The sequence below is a fragment of the Lipotes vexillifer genome, unplaced genomic scaffold (genome assembly GCF_000442215.2).
Source record: "Lipotes vexillifer unplaced genomic scaffold, Lipotes_vexillifer_v1.1 scaffold1002, whole genome shotgun sequence".
NCBI classification, from domain to species: Eukaryota; Metazoa; Chordata; class Mammalia; order Artiodactyla; family Lipotidae; genus Lipotes; species Lipotes vexillifer.
Window position 1 is genome coordinate 191,791 of NW_006796766.1, and position 6,042 is coordinate 197,832.

The following is a 6,042-nucleotide window of genomic DNA, read 5'->3' on the forward strand; positions in this document are numbered from 1 at the left end:
ACTGATTGTTATATTACAGAGGAACTTTCCTCTTAAAGGCATGAGCAATGCAAAATGGAATGGATTTACAAAGCAAGAAATAGAATATCACAATAGTTTTTTTTTTTAATATTTGGCAAGAAATGAAAGAAAAAATACTTTGGAGACACTGGTTCTATCTTTTCTTTCAATCTCATTTTTAAAATGCTTATTTGTAACTTTCAGATTAAGTTTTACTGATAAAACTTTTCTAATTGACTGTCCAATTGGCAGCAAAGATTCTTGATTAAGAGTGTATGCTCTGGAGCCAAACTGCCTGAATTTGAATCTTGGCTTCACCACTTACTGGCTCGTTAACTTTAGGCAAATTACTTACCCTCTGTATGCCTCAGTTTGCTTATCTGAAAAACAGGAATAAGAATGCTCACCTCACAGAGTATTTATGAGGTTGAAGTGAGTTAATAAATATAAAGTCCTTGGAACAGTGTTTAGCATTACTTTATAAATTTTGCCTGTGATTACTAACTTCTGATAGCATGTAAGATAGAGATTCTTGAGTCCTCAGGGCTAAGGTGGGGGGAGGGTGGTGGTCTTGGGCAGAGAGGTAGGATGAGCTTCAGGATTACATGGGTTTCCCTTTATATTCCTCAGAGTCCTAGATGTTTTGATGTGTATTTTTCTGTTGATGTTAGATGTACATAAAGTTAATGACATTAAATGTTAATAGCTAATGAGATCACAGTAGATCTAGGAAAGAGTCGATTCTGTTGCCTTTCACTCTGATTTTGAGTCAACATTACAGGGTTAAGTGATTTATAGGATAATTTCCAGGACAGAAGCAATAAAAGCTTTGACTTACTAAGTGATAGGTTGCAAAGAATTTTTTGTAAACAGCGTTATTACTAATGTTTTTGTGAATTGAAGTCACTTGGATAAAGATACTTAATTTTTGGTCTACTGTAAATGTTAAGGTCAGTTGCTTGTTATGTACTTTATATTTCACACGTAATTTAAAAATTTTAAATTGTGTACCCTTTAAATGGGTAAGTATAAGAAATAGTATATAACCAAGTCTCCACCACTAAAGAAAACAGATGTTAACATTTTGTTTTATTTATGTCAGATTTGGTTTTGTCTTTTTAAGGAAATAAAACATTACAGATACAGCCTTTTCCTTACTGAAGTAGATTTTTCTCACCTTTCACTATTAGAAATAGCACAAATAGCACTGAAATAAATACTTTTGCAAAATGTGTGAAGGCTTCTCTAGGACATATCACTAGAAGTAGAACTGTTGGAATGTGAGGTATTCACATTTTCAGTTGTAACCTAGGTATTGCAGAATTGTTCAATAAGGTACATGTATCGTATCAGTTTAGTCTCCCGCTAACAATATGTAAGAGTCCCTGTGGCCCTGTATTCTTGTCCATGCTTGATGTTATTGTACTGTTGCCAGTATGATGGATTTGAGATAGTGTCTTTGATGTTTTTAAATTTGTATTTCTTAGATTGCTATTTGAGTTTGGTGGTCCCTTTCTGTATTTATTGGCCACTTAGGTTTGCCCTACTCTGCACTGCCTATTCATATCCTTTGCCAATTTTTCTGTTGTGGTTGTCATTTTCGTATTGATGTGAGGTGCTCTTTAGTCTGGATACTAATCCTTTGCAGATGTCTTCTTCCTGTCCTTAGCTTGTATTTTCACTTTGATTTTTGTCATATAAAAGTTTGTCGTAATACTGATTTCACTGTCTTCATGGTTTGTGCTTTTTGTGTCTTAAGAAGTCCTCTTCTCACCATCACAAAGATATCCACCCCTGTTTTCTTCTGAATATGTTAGTTTTGTTTTTCACTTTTAGGTTTTTAAGCCATTGGGAGTATATTTTTGTATATAGTTTGAGGTAGGGATCTAATTTTTATAATTTTTAATATTCATACCCAGCTTTCATAGTACCCTTTATTTAAAAGTTCATCTTTTGGGCCTTTCTCACCTTCTGAGATGGCCCACATTCTGTCTGTGGAGTGTTTCTCTCTAAATAAACCCACTTCTTACCTAAAAAAGAAAAAATTTTTTTAAAAAGTTCTTTTTGTTCCCTCTTTCATTTATCGTTTCCTTATTATTTGTAGCTCTTTATATTCTATACCAATATCATATCACCTCTATCACCCTTTAATTATGTTACTTTATGGAAAGAATTACCATCTGAGAGGATAAGCGCCACAGCACCATCATTATTGTTATTGACAGTGGTCTTGGCTGTCATGAGCCCTGTACCCTTTCATAGAAATTTTAGGATCAGCTGGTCAAGTTCCTAAAAACCTTTGGGGTTTCAGTTGAAAAGAATTGCATTGAATTTATAGATCAATTTGGGAGAATTGTCATATTTATAATGCCAAGGCTTTGTACTTATGAGCAAAGTATATCTCTCCATTTATGTCTTTTATGTCCTTCAATAAAGTTATAATTTTCTGCATAAAGACGTAGATTTACATTTGTGTCTTGTAGCCTTGGTTACTATTATACGTAGTAACACTTAAGTTATATTCTAAATTAAATTGTAATTCTTACTGCTGGTGTACAGGATTTCTCTATTATCTATTGATTTTCTACAAGGCAATCTTTCTATACCTCTTGGTAATTTTAATAGTTTGTAGATTCTCCTACTTTTTCTGTGGATAATTATATCATCTGCAAACAATGATTGTTTTGTTTCTTCATTGTGTTTGGAAGTTAGAGTAAGTCTTTTTTCTCCTATTATCTTTCTCTAATTATAGTTACATTATACTTGTGATTGGAATCCATGAAAAATAGAAAACTGTATAGTTACTTGAAAATATAATAGCTGCCATTTTGTTTCAGTGTAGTAAACTTAACCACAAAACTGCAAATTTACACCATATTGTATATTGGTCATTCTAGTGATATGTAAAATTTGATCAATATCAACAATTCTTGTGTGGTGGGACGGACAAATAGATGGAAAATACTTATCAGTTAAACTGATTAAGATAATACTAATATATTTTATAATATTGTCATACAGAGTCGATTTCTTAACTGTTACAATTTGGATTTTACGTGTATAAGAATAATAATTACAAGTGAAGCCTTGCTTGCTAGTCAAATTTGAAAAATATAGCTGTTTAGATTTTTTTTGTTTTTGGCTGCACCATGTGGCATGCAGAATCTTGATTCCCTGACCAGGGATCGAACCCATGCCCCCTACAGTGGAAGCACTGGGTCTTAACCACTGGACCACCAGGGAAGTCCCTAGCTCTTTAGAGCTTTAAAAACAGTTTTATTCAGATATAATTGATATACAGTAAACGCATATCTAAAGAACACAATTCAGTAAGTATTGGGTTGGCCAAAAAGTTCATTCGGGTTTTCCTGTAACCTTACAGAAAAACCCGAAATGAACTTTTTGGCCAACCTAATATGTATATGTGTATTCTTTTATTTAAATATACATGTATATATGAAACTGTCACCACATCAAGGTAATGAACTTATATCTGTCCACCTTCAATATTTTCTCATTCTCCTTGGTAATCCCTCTCACCCATCCATCCCACATATTTCCCAGCAACCAAAGATCTTTGTTACTGTTAGTTTGCATCTTCTAGAGTTGTATGTAAATGGATTCATACAACATGTATTCTTCTTGTTGGACTTCTTTCACTAAGCATAATTATTTTAGATCCATGTTGTGTATATCAACAGCTCATTCTTTTTATAGCTGTTATTCCACTGTGTGGATATACCGCATATGGTTTACACCTTCACCTGCTGGTAGATATTTGGGCTGTTTCCAGTTTGGGGCTAGTACAAATAAAGTTGTTACGAACATTTATATAAAAGTCTTTGTATGAACATATGCTTCTCTTGGTAAACAGCTAGGAGTGGGTGGGATAGCAGAATCATATGGTTAAAATGTTTAACTTTTTAAGAAACTGCCGCAGTGTTGTGCCATTTCAAATTCCCACCAGCAGTGTGAACGTTCAGTTACTTCACATCTTCGTCAACACTTGGTATGGTCAGTCTTTTTCATTTTAGTCATTCTAATAGGTGTGTATATCTTTGTGATTCTAATTTGCATTTCTGTAATGGTTAATGTGCTTATTTGCCATTTGTGTATCTTTGGTGAAGTACCTATTCAAAACTTTTGCCTACTTTTATTTGTTTTTTATTGAGCTTTGAGAGTTCTTTAAAAGAATACAGTCTAGATACAAATCCATTATTGGACTTGTCATTTCATTCTTATTCGAAGAGCAGTTTTAAATATTGATGAATTCAAATTGATCATGTGTAGATTGTGCTCTTGGTGTTGTATCTATGAAATCTTTGTATAACCCAAGGTCATAAATATCTTCTATTTTTTTCTCTAGTAGTTTTATTGTTTTTGGTTTTACATTTTGGACTATGGTTCATTTTGAGTTGATTTTTGTATGTGATGCAAGATATTGACCAAAGTTCCTTTTTTTTTTTGGCCTATGGGTATCTGATGGTACAGGCACCATTTGTTGAAAAGCTATACTTTCTCCACCAAATTGCCTTTGTACGTTTGTAAAATAATTAGTTGTTCATATATGTATGGGTCATTTTGCACTATATTCTGTTCCACTGACCCATATCTTGATACAAATACCACAGTCTTTGATTATTGTAGCTTTTATAATAAGTCTTGAAATCAGGTAGGCCTAGCCCTGCAACTTTGTTTTTCTTTTTCCAGTTGTTTTGGCTGTTTGAGGTCTTTTTACATAAAATATGAATTTTATTTTATTTTTTAGTAAATAAATTTATTTATTTTTGGCTGTATTGGGTCTTCGTTGCAGTGTGCGGGCTTCTCATTGCGGTGGCTTCTCTTGTTTCAGAACACGGGCTGTAGGTGCATGGGCTTCAGTAGTTGCAGCACACGGGCTCAGTAGTTGTGGCTCACAGGCTTAGTTGCTCCACGGCATGTGGGATCTTTGCGGACCAGGGCTCGAACCCATGTCCCCTGAATTGGCAGGCGGATTCTTAACCACTGTGCCACCAGGGAAGCCCCCATATGAATTTTAGAATTGTCTTATCAGTTTCTACAAAAAAGGCCTCATGGGGTTTTCATTGAAATTGTGTTGATTCTGTATATCAACACATGTGGGAAGAATTGGTATCTTAATACTGAGTCTTTCAACTCATGCACATAATCCAGCTCTCCATTTATATGGGTCTTTAATTTCTCTCAGGAGTGTTTTGTAGTTTTCAGTGTACAGGTTCTGTACGTGTTTTGTCAGATTTATCCCTAAGTAGTTAATATTTTAATATTTTTGATGCCATTATAATCAATATTTTTATATAGAAATATAATTTATTTTTATATATTGATCTTTATATGCTGCAGCCTTGCTAAATTCACTTATTCTAATGGATATGAACTATCTCATGTGTTTGCAAGGGATAGCCTTGATTCCCTGTCACACACTGATAGTATTCACAGTACCCCATTAGCCATCATCATAACCCCAGGAGATTGAAGTGACAAATTCATCATTGGTTCTGCTGAAGCTTCATTTCCTTGATGGGAAGATCACTTCCAAATGGGCCATGCTTTTAAGGATCACCTTTTTAGAGAGGGAAATATTTAATCTGATTTGTCCACTGTTTAGCAGCCATCAGCATCAATTTGGAGCCTGAAGAAATGCAGAATTTCAGGCCACACTTCAGATCTACTGAACCAGAATCTGCACTTTAACAAATTCCTCCAGTGATTTTGTATGTATATTAAAGTTTGAGTAGTATCGCTTCCTATTGACAAAAAGTACCTTCTGGACAGAGCTGAAAAACTAGATTTGTCAATAATTTACAGAAAGGAGTCTCAAGCCATTATCCCACATGGGGAATGTAAAGTCTGTTCTGACCATTACCAGATTGTTTTAAGAACTAGAGAAATTGATTTACATTAAGTTAAAGTCTTTTTACAGCCTGTGTTGGTGTATCATCAGAACTGAGAAGGGAGGTATATGACCGTGGTAGAGATCTCAGATGAATGAATAGGGCCTTAATCACAGTATCATTCTCAAGG